This window comes from Pan paniscus, chromosome 6 (assembly GCF_029289425.2).
Source record: "Pan paniscus chromosome 6, NHGRI_mPanPan1-v2.0_pri, whole genome shotgun sequence".
Lineage (NCBI taxonomy): Eukaryota > Metazoa > Chordata > Mammalia > Primates > Hominidae > Pan > Pan paniscus.
In genome coordinates, this window is record NC_073255.2 from 33719911 (window position 1) to 33738088 (window position 18178).

Here is an 18178-nt window from a genome sequence, read left to right on the forward strand (position 1 = left end):
AAACACAGGAAAGATAAACCAAGAACTATAGCAGGTAGGTGACAGATAAACCAAGAACTACGGCAGGTAGGTGGGAAAGGAATAGATAGAAGAAAGGAATGGGAGAGGTTAAAATGGGGTGAGGAAGGAGTAACACTTTTGAGTATATCTTTTTGTATAGATCCCACTCCTACAACCATAGTAATGTTACACACATTCAAAGAAATAAACAATTCAAACCAACCAGGTTGCGAAGGGAACTCAAGATGGAGTACAAACAATACCACATTAACTTACCTATATTGTAAACAAAGAACAGAACTACACTGAAGGGAGTAAGGAAGAAAAGAACTAACTTGTTGGCCAGGTGTAGTGGCTCACGCCTATAGTCCCAGCTACTTAGGAGGCCCAGGCAGGGGGATCGCTTGAGCCTGGGAGATTCAGGTTACATTGAGCCATGATTGTGCCACTGCACATCAGCCCGGGTGACAGAGAGAGAAAAAAACAACTTGAGTAACTTTGGACAACAAGATTTTTGATTGGTACTAAAGACAAAAAGAACTATACACAAATGCTGTAGCCTAGTTGGTAAATTTGTTTCTTATAGAAGCCCGGGTTAACCATTCTGAAATTAGTTTATGCATACACTAGGACTGAAAAAATAAGTAGATAATGAAAACCAAGTTTCTCACCGTCAAAGAAGTGACAAGTAAGGAAAGTAGGAGGCTAAAATGAACCTTTGCTGCTGGACTGGAATCTGAGGTTTCAATGCAAATTCATGTTTTGAGAGTCTATACAGATGGAGAAATAAAATGGATGTTTGGGTATGTGTAAGTATGCACAGATATATTTCCTACCTCTCATTGCTAAGAGGGCCTAGAAGCAACAAACCCATCTAGCACTCAGATCTTAGTTTCTTTTTTTTTTTTTTTTCCCTTTGAGACAGAGTCTTGCTCTGTTACCCAGGCTGAAGTGCAGTGGGTGATCTTTGCTCACCTCAACCTCCGCCTCCCAGGTTCAAGCAATTCCCGTGCTTCAGCCTCCCTAGTAGCTGGGATTACAGGTGCCTGCCACCACGCCCGGCTAATTTTTTGTATTTTTAGTAGAAGGAGGGGGACTCCAGACTGAAAACCCCATGGGTGGTGGAAAGCAGTCGGTTATACTGGGAGGCTGGAGGAAACGGTGTCTGATTTGCATAGGGTCCAGGGGATTGGTTTGACCAGGTGTGTCATTCATGTAGCCCAGGAAAAACCTGTCCCTCCCGCCCTAGCCTCTTAATATGCAAATACGGGTCACCATGATGTCCTGCACCTGTGGCTTTATCTGGAGGCAGCCATGACACCCGGCACACATTATGACAAGGAGAAGAGGGCGGTAACCTCCATATTGGGTAGACTTGTTTTCTAGCCACCAGCATTTGCATACCAATGCTTGCTGGTCTGGTTTTTCAAGCTGCTTTCTGTTGGAAAAAAAATGTTTTTGGGGGTGGCTTTTTTATTAAAAGAAAAAGCCTTACTGAGGACTGTTTTACCCTATCTGCCTGAAATAATTTCTTAATAGCTCCTGTAATAAAAGTGCTAAAAACATAAGGGGTCTTGTCAAAAGGACAAAAGAGCCAACTTAAAGGGGCTCCTCATAACCAAAGCTGGAATGATCGGAGGGCCAAAATAAATAACGATAGTATTGGACTGCAACCCATGAAATAAAATAAATATCCATAAACCTATAATGCTATAAATAAGCAACCAAATAAATAAGTGGGGAGAAATAACATCTCTTTCATATAGAAGAGTGTCTTAATGAAACTCTTTATACTATATTTGAAACTTTTATGAGAGTCTAAAATTAGTTAGAAATACAAAGTTAAAAAAAATTAATAGGTATGCCAAGAAGTAGAAACAAATGACCAAGAATGTAAAGCAAAAATACAATCACAGGGATCCTGATACGGAGGTCATCAGGCAAAGACCTTAAAATGTCTATTACCATTAATATTCTCAAGAAAATGTGAAAATTAAACCAAACAAGAAGAATATATTCTTAAAAGCTTAAATAGAGGAGGCAGAACAAGATGGCCAATTAGAAATCCCTAGCACTTATCTCCCTGACAAACAGCCAAACTAACAAACAACCACACATCGATGAAAATAACTAAAGGAGAGTGCCAGAGCACATCAAAGAAAGAGCAGAACAGGTAGAGCATGGAAACCCAGTATGGTCACATAGAGAACAAAAGGAAACGCCTTGCCTCTGCCACCCATCCCCCAGTCGAGATCAGCTTGGAACCAGGAGGGACTTCCCTGCAGGGAAAAGGAAAACAGAAGGACCCTGACAACCCCCATCACCACCTTGAACAACTACAGTCTTCACTACTGGGGACTCCTGCAGTATTCACAGGTGCTATGTCCAGCTGCAGGAGCTGTCCAGAATCCATACTGCTGCATGCCTTGACCACTCAGAGTAGGAGCTGACACTGTGCCTTGCCTCCCCATGGCCCACACTGACACTGCACTGAGCTACCTTGAAAGCAGAGCCACTGCTGGAATGCGTCGCGTTCTGGGGGCCAGTAGTCACTGCACCCCTTCATCCCTCAGGCTTTGTCACCACTGAACCACCTCTGCCTGGTGGCCCACAATTCCTGAGCTGAACTGCTGCTACATCCTATCCTGTGGAACCACAAAAGACCTCAATAGCTAAAGCAAAAGGAACAAAGCTGTAAGCATCTTTGTAACTTACAAAGTTACAAAGATTTTTGCCAAAGTTACAAAGTTACTTTTGCTAAAGCAAAGTTACAAAGTAACTTTGCAAAGTAAAGTTACAAAGTAACTTTGCAAAGTAAAGTTACAAAGTTACTTTTGCTAAAGCAAAAGTTACAAAGCTGTAACTATTTGACCTCAAAATACACTAGAGCTATAGTAACCAAAACAACACGGTTCTGACATAAAAACAGACACATAGACCAATGGGACACAATAGAGAACCCAGAAATAAATCCACACACTTAGAGCCAACTGATTTTTTACAAAAGTGCCAAGAAAATACATTGCAGAAAGGACAATCTCTTCAATACATGGTGCTGGAAAAACTGGATATGCATATGCAGAACAATGAAACTTGATCTGTATCTCTCTCCATATACAAAAATCAAATCGAAAAATATATATACATATATACACATACACACACACACACACACACACACACACAATGAAAAAGTATTCAGACATAAAAAAGAGTGAAATCCTGTTATTTGTAGCAACATGGATGGAACGAGATGTCGTTATGTTAAATGAAATAAGCCAGGCATGGAAAGACAAATATCACACGTTCTCACTCATATGTGGGAGCTAAAAAGTTGATCTTCTAAAGGTTGAAAGCAAACTTTTCTGAGAGTCTAAAATTAGTTAGAAATAGAAAGTTACCAGATTCTGATTGTTACCAGAGGCTGGGAACGATGGGTTCAGGGGAAGGAGAGGAAAAAGGAAAGGTTGGTTAAAGGGTATAAAAATACAGTTATATATATAAAGAATAAATTATACTGTTCAATAGAATGATCATAGTTAGCAGCAATTTTTTGTCTATTACAAAATAGCTAGAAGAAAAGATTTGGAATGTTCCCAAAACAAAGAAATGATAAATGTTTGAGGTGATGGATATCCTAATTACCCTGATTTGCTCATTATACATTGTATGTATGTATCAAATTATCATATATACCACATAAATATGTGCAATTATTATATATCAATGAAAAATTGATAAAACAACAATGAGACAAGAAAAAGAAATAAAAGGTATCTAAATCAGAAATAAAGAAATAAAATTATCTGTTTGCAAATAACATGATTCTAAATGTGGACTACCCCGAAGACTCCAGCAGAAAACTGTTACATCTAATAAATAAATTCAATAAAGTTACAGGATACAAAATTAATGTACAAAAGTCCATGACATTCCTAGACACAAATAACAGCCTAGCTGAAAAGAAATCAAGAAAATAATCTCATTTACAATAGCATCAAAATAAAATAAAATAAAATGCTTAGGGATAAATATAACCAAGGAAGTGAAAGATGTATACACTGAAAACTATGAAACACTGATGAAAGAAATTGAAGGGGACACAAATAAATGGAAAGATACCAATCTTGTGGATTGCAAGAATATTGTTAAAATGAACATACGGCTTAGAGCAATATGTAAAATTCAGTGCAATCCCTATCAAAATCCCAATGGCATTCTTCATAGAAACAGAAAAAATAATTCTAAAATTTATGTGGAACCATAATAGACCCCAAATAGCCAAAGCAATTCTGAAGTTTTTATAATTTCACTAATATTTTTAAAAATCAACTTTAGGCTTTGTCAATTTCCACTTTTGAATATTTATCTCATTGATTTTGGCTTTTACTTTTATTGTTTTCTTCATCCTAATTTATTGTAAACTTTCTCTTTGCTTTTCAGCAGTTTTACTTTGATGTGTCTAAGTGTGGTTTTCTATACAATTATTTTGGTTGAGATATGCACAACTTCTTGACTCTCAAACTCTAATTGTGTCGACTTGCCTGGATTAACGAAAACCCAGAAACCTGGTAAAGTGTTGTTTTGGGTGCGGCTGTGAGGGTGTGTCCAGAGGAGATTAGTCTATAAGTCTGATTGACTAGGAGGGGAAGATTGGCCTCACTGTTGGAGGCCCCATTTGATTGGCTGGGAGTCCAGAGAGAGCAAATGCAGAAAGCAAAATGGGTCTTTTTCTGTGAGCTGGGACCAACTTTTCCTCTGCTGCCTTATACATCAGAACTCCAGGATAGCTGGCTTTTGGACTCGAGAACTTACATCAGCAGTCCCTGCAGGTCTCGAGGCTGTTAGCCTCAGGCTGAGAGTTACACCATCCGCTTCCCTGGTTTTGAGGCCTTCAGATTTGGACACAGCCACCCTACCAGCGGGATCCCACAGGTCTCCAGCTTTTGGAGAGTGGCCTGTCATGGCACTTCTCCACCACCATAATTGCATCATATGTTTATGTAGATAAATAGATATCCTATTAGTTCTGTCTCTCTGGAGAACAGTGACTAATACAAATTTGGTGTTGGAAAAAGTAAATATAATTCCTTCTTACTTTATTTCTTCCAACACAGTGGAAGAGATCTGTGAAATTTTCCCTTGCAAAAAGGCTCTTATAAATTAAGCATATGAAGCTCCTTAATGGGGAAGGACAAAACTGTTAAAGCTAATTATTATTGGTACTGCAAAAGCAGAAATTGCTTAATTGTAACAGCTGAGCCATAATCAAACTTTCAAATGGACAGCATATATTTAGAAAATGTGTAGACCACATCCACTCTCCAAATACAAGTGCAGTGAGTGTTTTGAAGATCACAAAAGAAGTGAAAACTCAGGCGAAAAAGACAAGAAAAAAACCTCTCATTCCAAGTTACTCAACTGTGTACGACTTCTGCCCCTTCACACATAGGGTCAATTCACTATACTATGCGTTTCGTCTTCACATCATTTCCAGTATTAGAGGTATACATTGTGTTAAGACCTTTAGAGAGTTCTCATTTGTTTTATGTGTTTTTTGCAAATTTGGCTCCGTAAAAGTGCATGATCACAATGTTAATTTTGTGCATAAGCACTGCGTGCACGCATAAGAACGTTGAAACTTCCTCAACAAATGAAGCGATGTCCTTTTGTACATCTGTATTTGCGAAAGATAAAATTTCTTGAGATCTTCCAACCTCGGGCAACTGCACATGCAGGGGTGACCCATCATAGTTTATCTATCTCATCAAAAGACTTACGTCATGGTATTTCGAATGACTGCGTTATAAACTCAATGCACACAATTACCAACCATAATGATATGCATCTATACAGGCATACCTTGGAGATATCATGGATACAGTCTCAGGCCACCAAAATAAAACAAGTTATACAAACTTTTTGGTTCCCCAGTGCATATAAAATTTATGTTTACACTATATTGTAGTCTAAGTGTGCAGTAGCATTGTCTTTAAAAAGTGTACATACCTTAATTTAAAATTTCTTAATTGTTTAAAAATGCCAATGATCATCTGAGCCTTCTGCAAGTTACAATCTTTGCTGGTGGAGGGTCTTGCTTTGATGTGGATGGTTGCTGACTGATCAGAGTGTTGGTTGCTGAAGGTTGGAATTACTGTGGCAATTTCTAAAAATAAGACAACAATGAAGTTGGCTGCAACAATTGACTCTTCCTTTCATGGCAGATTTCTCTGTAGCATATTATACTTTTTGATACCATTTGATCCACAGTAGGACTTCTTTCCAAATTGGAGTCAATCTTCTCAAACCTTGCTTTATCAACTAAGTTTATGTAATATTTTAAATCCTTTGGTGTCACTTCAACAATGTCCACAGAGTTTGCACCAGGAGTAAATTTCATCTCAAAACATCACTTTCTTTTCTCACTTATAAGAAGTATCTCCTCATCCCTTCAAATTTTATCTAAGATTACAGCAATTTAGTCACATCTTTAGGTGCTACTTCTAATTTTAGTTCTCTTGCTATTTCTATAACATCTGCAGTGACTTCCCTCACTGAAGTCTTGAATCACTCAAAGTCATCCAAGAAGGTTGGAATCAACTTCCAAACTTCTATCATTATTGATATTCTGGCCTACTCTTTTGACTCATAAATGTTCTTAATGGCACCAACAATGAAGAATCTTCTTTTTTTTTTTTCCTTGAGACAGAGTTTCGCTCTTGTCGCCCAGGCTGGAGTGCAATGGCGCCATCTTGGCTCACTGTAACCTCTGCCTTGTGGGTTCAAGCAAATCTCCAGGCTCAACCTTCCGAGTAGCTGGGATTACAGGCGCCCACCACCACATCCAGCTAATTTTTGCATTTTTAGTAGAGACAGGGTTTTACCATGTTGGCCAAGCTGGTCTCAAACTCATGACCTCAGGTGATCCGCCCACCTTGGCCTGGCAAAGTGCTGGGATTACAGGTGTGAGCCACTGCGCCCAGCCTGGTGAATGCTTTCCAGAAGGTTTCCAATTGACTTTTCCCAAATTCATCAAAAGAATCACTATCCACGGCAGCTATAGCCTTACAAAATGTATTTAAGTAAGACTTAAGTCAAAATGACTCCTTGATCCATGGGAGACAGAATGGATGTTGTTTTAACAGGCATGAAAATATTAACCTCCTTGTAGATCTCCATCAGAACTCTAGGATGATAGCTCTTGGGTGAGTAGTAATATTTTGAAAGGAATATTTTGATCAGAGCAATAGGTCTCTACAGTGGGCTTAAAATATTCAGTAAACCATGCTGAAAACAGATGTGCTATCATCCAGGTGTGGTTCCATTGATAGAGCACAGGCAGAGCAGATTTAGCATAATTCTTACGGGCTCTAGCATTTTCAGAATCATAAACGAGCACTGGCTTCCATTTAAATTCACCAGCTGCATTAGCCCCTAACAAGAGAGTCAGACCGTCCTTTGAAGCTTTGAAGTCAGGCACTGATTTCTCCTCTCTAGCTATGGAAGTCTTAGATGGCATCTTTTTCCAACAGAAGGCTGTTTCATCTACAATGAAAGTTTGTTGTTTAGTGTAGTCACCTCCATCAATTATCTTAGCTAGAGCTTCTGGATAACTTGCTCCAGCTTCTCCATCAACGCTTGCTGTTTCACCTTGTGTTTTATGTTATAGAGACCACTTTCTTATTTAAACCTCATGGAACAACATCTACTAGCTTCAAATGTTTCTTCTGCAGCTTCCTTACCTCTCTCAGCCTTCATAGATTCAAAAAGAGTTAGGGCCTTGCTCTGGATTAGACTTTGGCTTCAAGGAATGTTGTAGATGGTTTGATCTTCTATCCAAACCATTCAAACTTTCTCCATGTTAGCAATAAGCCTATTTTACTTTCTTATTATTCATGTGTTCACTAAAGTAGCATTTTTAATTTTCTTCAAGAACTATTCCTCTACAGTCACAACTTAGCTAAGTGTTTGGCCCAGGAGGCCTAGCTTTCAGCCTGTCTCAGCTTTTGGCATGCCACCTTCCTCATCAAGCTTAATAATTTCAAGCTTCTGATCGAAAGTGAGAGATGTGCAATTCTCCCATTCACTTGAACACTTAGAGGCCATTGTAGGGGTATAGATCAGCCCTAATTTTAATATTGTTATATCCTAGTAAATAGGGAGGCCTGACGACAGGGAGAGAGTTGCGGGAACAGCTGGTTGGTGGAGCAATCAGAACACACACAACATTTATAGACTATGTTCACCATCTTATATGGGTGCGGTTCGTGATGCTGCACAACAATTACAATAACATCAAAGATCACAGATTACCATAAGAGATATCATAGGAGTAAAAAGTTTGAAGTATTGTGAGAATTACCAAATTGTGACACAAACACATGAAATGAGCACATGCTGTTGGAAAAATGGTGCTGGCAGATTTGCTAGATGAAGGTTTGCTGCAATCCTTCAATTTGTAAAAAACACAAATATCTGTGAAACACAATAAAGTGAAGTGCAATAAAATGAGCTATGCCTGTACATTTTGCTTGTTGACTAATTTCTTTACAAATATGGTTTACCTGCTCATCATTTTTACACCTGTGTGACTGCCATTAGTATACCTGTTTATATTTGCAAAAATATGTATGTTATTATTATCTATTTTATTATGTAAAGTGGCCTATGAAGTATTCTGTTGTTTTTGGTTTCTTAAACAAATCCCCTTTTATAAATGCAAATAAATGTGTTATGAAAATTTTTTTTATAATTTTTTTTTCCAGAATTATATTTTCAAGGTTTTGGTCTTTTGGGATTCTGATTTTTGAAATTTTAGACTTTAGGAATTTTGATCTTTTGGGATTTCAGCATATGGGATTTTGGCATTCAGTGTTGTGTCCTTTGAAATTATTGCCCAAACCCCAAAAGAAAATACCCAAATGGCCAATAAGCATACAAAAAGGTGCTCAACATCATTAGCCATCAGCAAAATACAAATTCAAGCTCCAAGAAGATGCTACACATCTACTAAGGTATTGTTTTAAATAGGATGATAATACCTCATGTTGGCAAGGAGGTAGAGTTCTCATATTCTGTGAATGGAGTACAAATTGGTACAACCACTTTGGAAAAATTTTTTGGCAATATCCACTAAAGCTTACACACATACACCTGATGACCCAGAAATTCCACTCCTACATTTGCACCCAACAGAAATGTCTACATATGTTCACCAAGAGACATGTACATGACAGATTAGAACAGTCCGATCCCAAAGGCAGAAACAAACCTAAATGCATATTAACAATAGAATGGATAGATATATTGGCTTGTATAGTCACACAATGGAATGCTATAGAATTACCAAAAAAGAATGAACTACGACCTCACATAACAACATGAATGACTCTCACAGATGTGGTGCTGAATGAAGGAATCAGATGCAAAAGCCCATAACTATATGATTAAGAAAATTCTGAATCAGGCAAGATTAATCATGATGGTAGAAGTCAGAATCATGGTTACCTTTAAGAGAAAATGCCTAGAAAAGAAACATGATCAAGGCCGGGCGCAGTGGCTCACGCCTGTAATCCCAGCACTTTGGGAGGCCCAGGCAGGCAGATCACGAGGTCAGGAGATCAAGACCATCCTGGCTAACACAGTGAAACCCCATCTCTACTAAAAATACAAAAAATTAGCCAGGCATGGTGGCACATGCCTGTAGTCCCAGCTATTCAGGAGTCTGAGGCAGGAGAATCGCTTGAACCCAGGAGATGGAGGTTGCAGTGAACTGAGATTACAACACTGCACTCCAGCCTGGGCAACAGAGTGAGACCCCATCTTAAAAAAAAAAAAAAAAAGAAAGAAACATGATCAAGCCCCCTTAGGAGATAAGAATGGTCTGTATCTTGATCTGAGTGGTGATGACATAGATGCATCCACTTTGTTAAAAGTCCATTGAGTTTATTAAGATTTGTGCACTGCACAATATGCATATTATACTTCAATAAACGTTTTTTGAAAAGAAAGAAAGATGGCCCGGGACCAGATTTACCTTATTAATAATCTAAAGGTGTCTGTTCATTAGTTAAGCATAATCTATTCTAATTAATGCTCTATTGCATATGAATGCTGCCTAAATGGGGTGAATGCTAAGGGATACTGAATGAGATTATATCAGAGTAAAGCTGGGTAATTTCTCTTACAGAATGTGATTGGGTTTGGGAATAGGTCATGCGATTTACCTAGGAGACATTTACTTTCAGCACATCTTTTCATTTCCATTTCTTGTTATTTTGAGAAGAGTTTACAAATGGAAAATCTGGGTTGGTCTTTTCACTTCATCTGTTTCTGAAAACCCCTCCTTTTAGGATGTGGCCCCTCGTCCATGCTGGATAACATCAAGGGCACCTGGCAAAGCAGACTTTTCTCCCCATGAGTCTGTAGAAGTGGCGGCTGCCGTATTGCTCCATGAAATTAGGGAAAATTCTAATAATCATCATAAAATGAAAACAGCAATAAATGTAAATAAGGGCATTAATATTTCACAGTACATTCGAGATTGAATCCATGAATTTTCACCATGCTTTTAAGGTGGGTGACCAGTATCATGTCTGATACTTTCATATGGAGGAAAAGGGGAAGAAAAAGAACAAAGCACTTTCTATCAGCAACTCTATTCCTCCCCAGTGAGCACCTTCCAGCTTTCTTTGTGCAAGCCCTTCTCACTAGTCCACACTCTCATAACTGAGCCTTTGTTCTGGATTTTCTTTTACCAGAAACAATCTCCCTCTTTCTGATTATTTCACTGTAACTCCTGGCCACCTCTCTGATTTCCCCAGCCTACCATGCCCCAGAAGTCATCGTTGAAAGCCCACTTCCTTTGAAAGCTCCACAATCCTGACACATTTATCCACCATGACACTTTTTTTAAAAATATTGGGTTGCAAATTGACTTATCTCCCAAGAATCTTCACATTATGACACTCAGAGCTTGTCTTCCCAACTCTTCTCCCTGTGGTAAGAAGAGAGTATATAGTATACTCTATATGGGAGGAAAACTCTTTGGAGTGCGCCTTCGAAGCCACATTCAGTTGAACAAACCAATCATTTATACTTGCTCTTACTTAAACTATGGTATGTGTGATAATGACTGAGTGTCATATTTAGATCTAAGGTTCTGAGAGCGACAAGAAACATTCAGACTACAGAGGATAGGGATTGAAGTTTTGCCACTCTTTGTCTCCCTGTTCACCAGTATAACTTCCTGCTGAGCTCCAGTTCAGAGCTTCCCAACAGGTGGGGCTTAATCCCCAGCCAATTCAGAAAATTTAGCTCAGGGCCAGCTGCTGCCCCCAATCCCCTCTCTGACAGCTCTTGGGATCCCAGGCCAGGGGGAGGTGGAGAGTAACCAGAAAGACAGCAATTGCCATGCTCTCATCAGGGCCTTGCCCTGCTAGCAAGCTAGCTCTTTCCCCACCACCTTCCTCAGTGATGCCCCAGTGAAGCCTTCTCTGGCTTCTCTTTGGCATTTTGTCCTTTAAAGTCATTCTGCTAGTTGATTAGAGCACTGATCCACATTCCCCATGAAAGCAAACAGCAGAGAGCAGAGAAACTGAATTAGGGCTGCTCTCAACTCTGTAGAGAATGGAATTTTTAAAACATCTAATAAGTTAAATAGTTATAAGTTTTCTTTTGTCGAACACAAAACTTGAAATTTCCTTTTGTGTATGTGTACATGTCATTTTCTAAGTTAAAATTGTATTCCCATGGTAAAATATCCAAGCAAATATGAGTATGCCGAGAAAAAAAAAAACACCCTTTATCCGCTACCCTTCCCTCCACCCTGACCCCATTTCCACCTCTTCCCCAAAGCAACCACTCCCAACATTTTGGTGTTCACCCTTCCAATTCTCTCTTTCTCTCAAAATATACACTGATAAATACTCAAATCCATTTCTCTTCTTCTTCTATTTATATTAATGGAATCATACTATACACCTATACACTGTGACTCTTTTTTCACTTAACAATATTTTGAAAATCCTACATTGGTCTACTTCATTCTTATTAATGACTATATACTAGTATATAGCCTGAATGAACCATAATCACTTCCTATTTTACATTAAGTGTGTTTTCATATGCTACAGGCTACATTGTGTCCCCTCCCTCACAATTCACATGTTGAGTCCTAACCCCTCCAAACCTCAGAATGTGGCCTTATTTGGATACATAGTCTTTAAAGAGGTAATCAAGGTTAAATAAGTCATTGGGGTGAACCCTAATCCATATGACCAATATCCTTGTAAGTAGAGGAGACTCAGACACAGAAACACACAGAGGAAAGACCATGTGAAGACAGAGACAGATGTCAGCCATCTACAAGCCAAGGAGAGAGACCTCAGAATAAAACCAACTCTGCCAGCACCTTATTCTTGGACTTCTAGCCTCCAGAACTGTGAGGAAATAAAGTTCTGGGGCTTACGCCACCCAATCTGTCATCACAGAAGCCCTAGCAAACTAGTACCCCAGTGTTTTACACTTACATAGACCACTTTGGTGAACAGCTTTGCACAGCCTTGCACATACATCTTTGTGCACACGTGTGAATATTTCACTAGGCAATGTTACTAGAAGAGGAATCTCGAAACATATCATTAACTTTTAATTTGGACAGAGATCGTAAAACTACCTTTCAAAAAGGCCTCATTAGTATTATTTTGTTCATATTTAACAATGCTGGACACATAAGTCCTTTCCATCTTTACCAATGATAGGTAATACGCGGTATTTCATTATTTTACCTGATGACTAATGAAATGAGGCTCAGAATTCTTCAGTTGATTGACCATTATAGTATTTCTAGTGTGAATGAACTATTTGTTTCCTGTGTATATTATTCTGATGGTTTCTTGATAATTTGTTATTAATTAATAGGCACACTTTATAGATTTGAAAATTAATCATTTGTCTATTACATAACTATTTCCTTCCAGTTTGTTACATGATTTTTAAATTTTATTTATGGTATCACACAGAGGCTTTTTGTTTTGTTTTGTTGAGTTTTGTATCTTGCTTATTAAGGTCTTCTCTGCCTCAGGTTATGGTTTAAGAAAAAAATGCCTGTATTTTTTTCTGATAGTTCTTTGGGTTTATTTTCAATGTTTAACATTTTAAGCCATCTGGAATCTACTTAAGTACATGGTATCAAGTGGGAGTCTAGCTTTATTGTCTTCTGAATAGTGAGTCAATTTATCCCAATAAATCCCAAACCATTTGTTGAATAGACATAATTTTCTATTTATTTTAAATACTTGTTTTTTATTTTTATTTTGTTGTGTAGAGCTGGAATTTGCCCTAATAGAGTTATATCTTTATTTCAATTAAGCTTTTAAAAAAAATTTAAACACCAATAGAAGGTGTTTAAATAGAAGGAAGAGAGATTTGGGATGACATCAAAGTCTCTTTTCAAACATACTTCATTTTTTTCAATTTTATCCTCAACAAATAACTACATTTTAGAAAGGCATCCAATGTATTACAAAAAATGTATTTTATAAATGCAGTGTTTTATGCAAGCTGGAAGTTAGACAATAGCGTCGCAAATAGTGAAGGCTCAGGCCTCCGCTATTTTTCAAGCTACAGAATAGAACACATTCCTTCATAGTCTCCCTGCACAATCTTCATCACACCCCACTTTACCCATTGTCTTTTGGCTTCTTTAAAAGGCACATCAAAAGTCCTGCATTTACTCTAAGATTGCCTTTTATCACACAAAAGTGGGAAAGCCCAAAGAGAAAACTAAGCTAAGCAACCCTTCAGCAGGCATCATTGAGTATCTAGTGGCGACGCTAAGAGCTCCCACTTACCGTAAGCCTCCCGGTTCCCACTGCTCAGTGTGTGAGGGAACTAACAATAAGTAAGACACAAAGGCCTTACAGGCCGTTTGTGTATCAATCTACTAATGTAGGTTTTTTTTTTTTTTATCAGATTCTGTTCAATGTGTTGGCAATGCCTGTGTAAAGCCAGACAGCACTTAATTGCAAATAATTCTGGAGCTTCTTGGCAATGTAGGACTAGTCAAAATGAGAGAAAAACAAGCATACTTATATGATGAATAATACTAAGACCCAGGGAGCATTTAGAAGATGGAAAAAAAGAGTGGGTTAATTTTGAACCATTTTCAATTTCCATACCAGTCATTACCCACATTAGTGGATTTATTATGTTCTTTTTCTTTCCCTAATAAGAGCCTTGTAAAATTCAGCACATCATCAGGCAACCTAATAATTACTGTATTTAGGGGCAAATGTTAGATCCCAGACAGAGACCGTTTATTATGTTCCATTCCCTAAAGTTTGACTGAATGGCCATTTTTCTGCTTCCTCATTAATAATCATAATAAGTAAACTGCAAGAAAGAAGAGGAAAGAACTCAGCAAATCAAAACTTAGAAAACTAGAAAGGTCAGAGCCATAAAGCATTCTGCCATTACTCACCGACTGTGTGAGATATTAGAATTATGATTCTTAATTTTCATGACCAAAATTCTAAAGGGAAAGAAAATGGCACCAAATGAATCCATTCAATTAATGTGGAAGCCCAGATGGAAAAAAAATAAGCAAAATAAATAATTCCTTGAATCTGCCTTTTATCAACTCAAACCCCAATTGTAGGCCTCCCCTGAGCCTAAGGATCACAAAACAAAAGCTTAATGTGACCAGTAATTTAAGTGTTTGCTAACCTTTTGTCCTTTAAGCTCTGTAGAACAACCAGAAAAACATTACGTGATAAAGTTACATTGGTTAATGCACACTGAGTAATAGTATCAATCTTCCAATATTCCTGATCCAAGATTTGAGATACAGAAACAACTCCACCCCAAAGATTTTTTTAGAAAGCTCTTTTGTTTCTTTGGATTGCTCTCAAAGATTTTCTTGCTGATTTTCCAAAAGCACATTATTCATTTACTAAGCTTACCAGTTGCTTCATCATAAAAAATGTTACAGACACCTAAACTCTAGCACAATATGATTCTATGTCAAGGAAGTATTTTTGAGTACCAAATAATTTTTTGGTTCCTCATTGTTTGGCTTTCAATTTGAAAATATCTTCTGCACAGAGGATCATAAAAGCTTGCTCCGGAAGATTTGTTTTGTTTTGTTTTGTTTTGTTTTTTCCTGCCTTTCTATTTTCTTAGCCAAAAGTGAAACCGATAGCTTTGTTCCCACTATGGTCTTCTTTCTTCCTGCTAAAATCTGGGCATTTTGAGGAGGTGTTTAAAGACACCTTCTTCAAGTATTCCCTGAGGCTAAAGCAACAAGCACTCACTCTCTGTTTTTGAAAACTTATAACAGTTGGAACCTTTTGAACAACCACTTAGTGCCAACGCTGCCCTTGATCTTCTCTTTACAGTACACGGGGTTTACACTTTGTGAGCCAGATGCAATCCCAGCGGACCTCTGTTGGGGAACACAGGAAGAATTTTCCCCTCATGTCTGCAGGGAGCATTTTCCAGCCAGAATGCATAAACCATTGAGAATATCTCCCATGGAGTCTGCTGAGAGGAAGATAATCCATTACCCTCCAGGCATTTGGCCGGCTTAGGAAGGACCGGGCAGCCCCGCCTCCAAAGATACTAATGGGAATTACATTTGAAAATCTCCCAAAAGCCAGATCCTGAAATACAGTTCTCTCTCCCCACGGGTTTTGCATTTCTCAGAAAGCAACATAAGGAGAGATAGAGAACCGGAATGTAAATCATGACCTTTAAGAAAATATATAAATCAAACGAATGGATAAATATTTTCTATTTACATAGCCTCTCTGAAGAGTCGCATTAGCTAGATCAAGACAAACCCCCACGTCCCAGTTTCATAAACCCGCACCACATTGGCCAGATAAAAATCAGCCTCTCCAAGTGACTCCCAACTTTAACACTTCAAAGTGAAGCACAGAATTATTTTTATTATCATCACAGTATTTGACAGCAACGCGGAGAGAACCAATGAAAACCAGGACCCGAGTTAATGCCTTCATAGAACCAGAAAGCTGTGCGCCGTGCTGAGCACACGCACTTCATTAAGGAAAGACGGGAGAGAGGCCTTCCTAAGCGCTGATGTTAAGAATTGAAATCCATTCTGTAAAAGACAGACCTTGTGTATTTTTTAAAGCCCAGAGCCATAACAGCTAAAGGGTAGTAAAAACCGTATATAAGAACATTATGGTGGTTAGATTGTTCCTAAGAACCCTTGATCCAGGATTTGGTATATATCTAAATAAACGCACAACTCAAAGCTAGCGGAACTTTTCAGATTGTAGGGGGTGGGTAGTGGAGAAACAAGAGTCTAACAGAAAAATGGGCAAGTATTAACTGCATGAAAACATGTAGTTCCCAGAAAAATGAAATCTAAATAGAATACAAATATATGAAAAGATACTTGGCCACAGTCATAATTCCAGAAAATCAACTCAGAAAAAAAGGAAAGCTTGTCACCTAGGAAACTGAGGAGCTAGTTTGATGACACACAAGTTAAGTAGCAAAATAAGAAATGTATTCTCTGCAGATGGAAGTGTAAGTTGGTTCTGTGTTTGGAGATATCTTCGGTGTAAATGGACTCAGCTTAACAATATTTAGCACCATAAAAAAGTACATATTTTTTGACCTGGCAATTTTACTTCCAGAGATTGACAAATGAATATACTTGTACTCATATGCAGAGATAAATGGTGTACACAACAGCAAGTTTTTAGTAACAGAAATCAATCTAGGGGCTTAGGACTAGCCATGTTAAATGTGGTACACCTGTTAGTGGAATACTTGGAGCATTGCTAAACATGAGGGAGACCAACAGCAAGCATTGATATGGAAAGATCTTCCAACTATACTGTTAAGAGTATTTTTTTTTAAGTATGATAGCATTCTCCCCTCTGTGTAAATAAGAACAAAAGAATAAAAGAAAGAAAGAAAAAAGAAATATATATATAAATGTTTATATGCTTGTATATACATAGAAAAATTCAGGAAGGCTACATAAGAAATTGTTGATAATGATTGCCTCTGTAAAAACAGACACGTCAGCTAATGGCACAGGCTAGAGAGCCCAGAAATAAACCCACACATTTACAGTCAACTGATTTTTGACAAAGGTCCCAAGAACACACAGTGGGGAAAGGACAGTCTCTTCAATAAATGGTGTTGAAAAAGCTGGATATTCACATGCAGAAGAATGAAATTAGCCCCTTGTCTCACATCATGTATGAAAACCAACTCAAAATAGCTGAAGACTTAAATATAAGACCTGAAACTGTAAAACTACTAGGAGAAAACATAAGAGGAAAGCTCCACAACATTGGATTGTGAAACAGATTTCTTTGGATATGATCCTGAAAGCACAGGCAACAAAACCAAAAATAGACGAATAGGACAGCATCAAACCAAAAAGATTCTGCACCTCAAAGGAAACAATAAAAAAGTGAAGAGGGCCGGGCGCCGGTGGCTCACGCCTGTAATGCCAGCACTTTGGGAGGCCGAGATGGCGGATCACGAGGTCAGGAGATTGAGACCATCCTGGCTAACACGGTGAAACCCATCTCTACTAAAAATACAAAAAAATTAGTCCGGCGTAGTGGCAGGTGCCTGTAGCCTCAGCTACTCGGGAGGCTGAGGCAGGAGAATGGTGTGAACCCAGGAGGCGGAGCTTGCAGTGAGCCGAGATCTCGCCACTGCACTCCAGCCTGGGCAACACAACAAGACTCCATCTCAAAAAAAAAAAACAAAAAACAGTGAAGAGACAACCCACAGAGTGGGAGAAAATATTTCCAAACCATACATCTGTTAAAGGCTTGATATCTGAAATATATAAGGAACTAAAACAACTCAATAGCAAGGAAACAAATAATCTGATTTTTTTTAATGGGGAAAAGTTCTGAATAGACATTTCTCAAAAGAAGGCATACAAATGGCCAAAGGCACATGAAAAAAATCTCAGCGTCACTAAGCATGAGGGAAATGCAAATTAAAACTACAAGGAGTCCGGGCGCGGTGGCTCACGCCTGTAATCCCAGCACTTTGGGAGGCCGAGGTAGGCGGATCAAGAGGTCAGGAGTTCAAGAACAGCCTGACCAACATGGTGAAACCCCATCTCAACTAAAAACACAAAAATTAACCAGGCGTGGTGGCACATACCTATAAT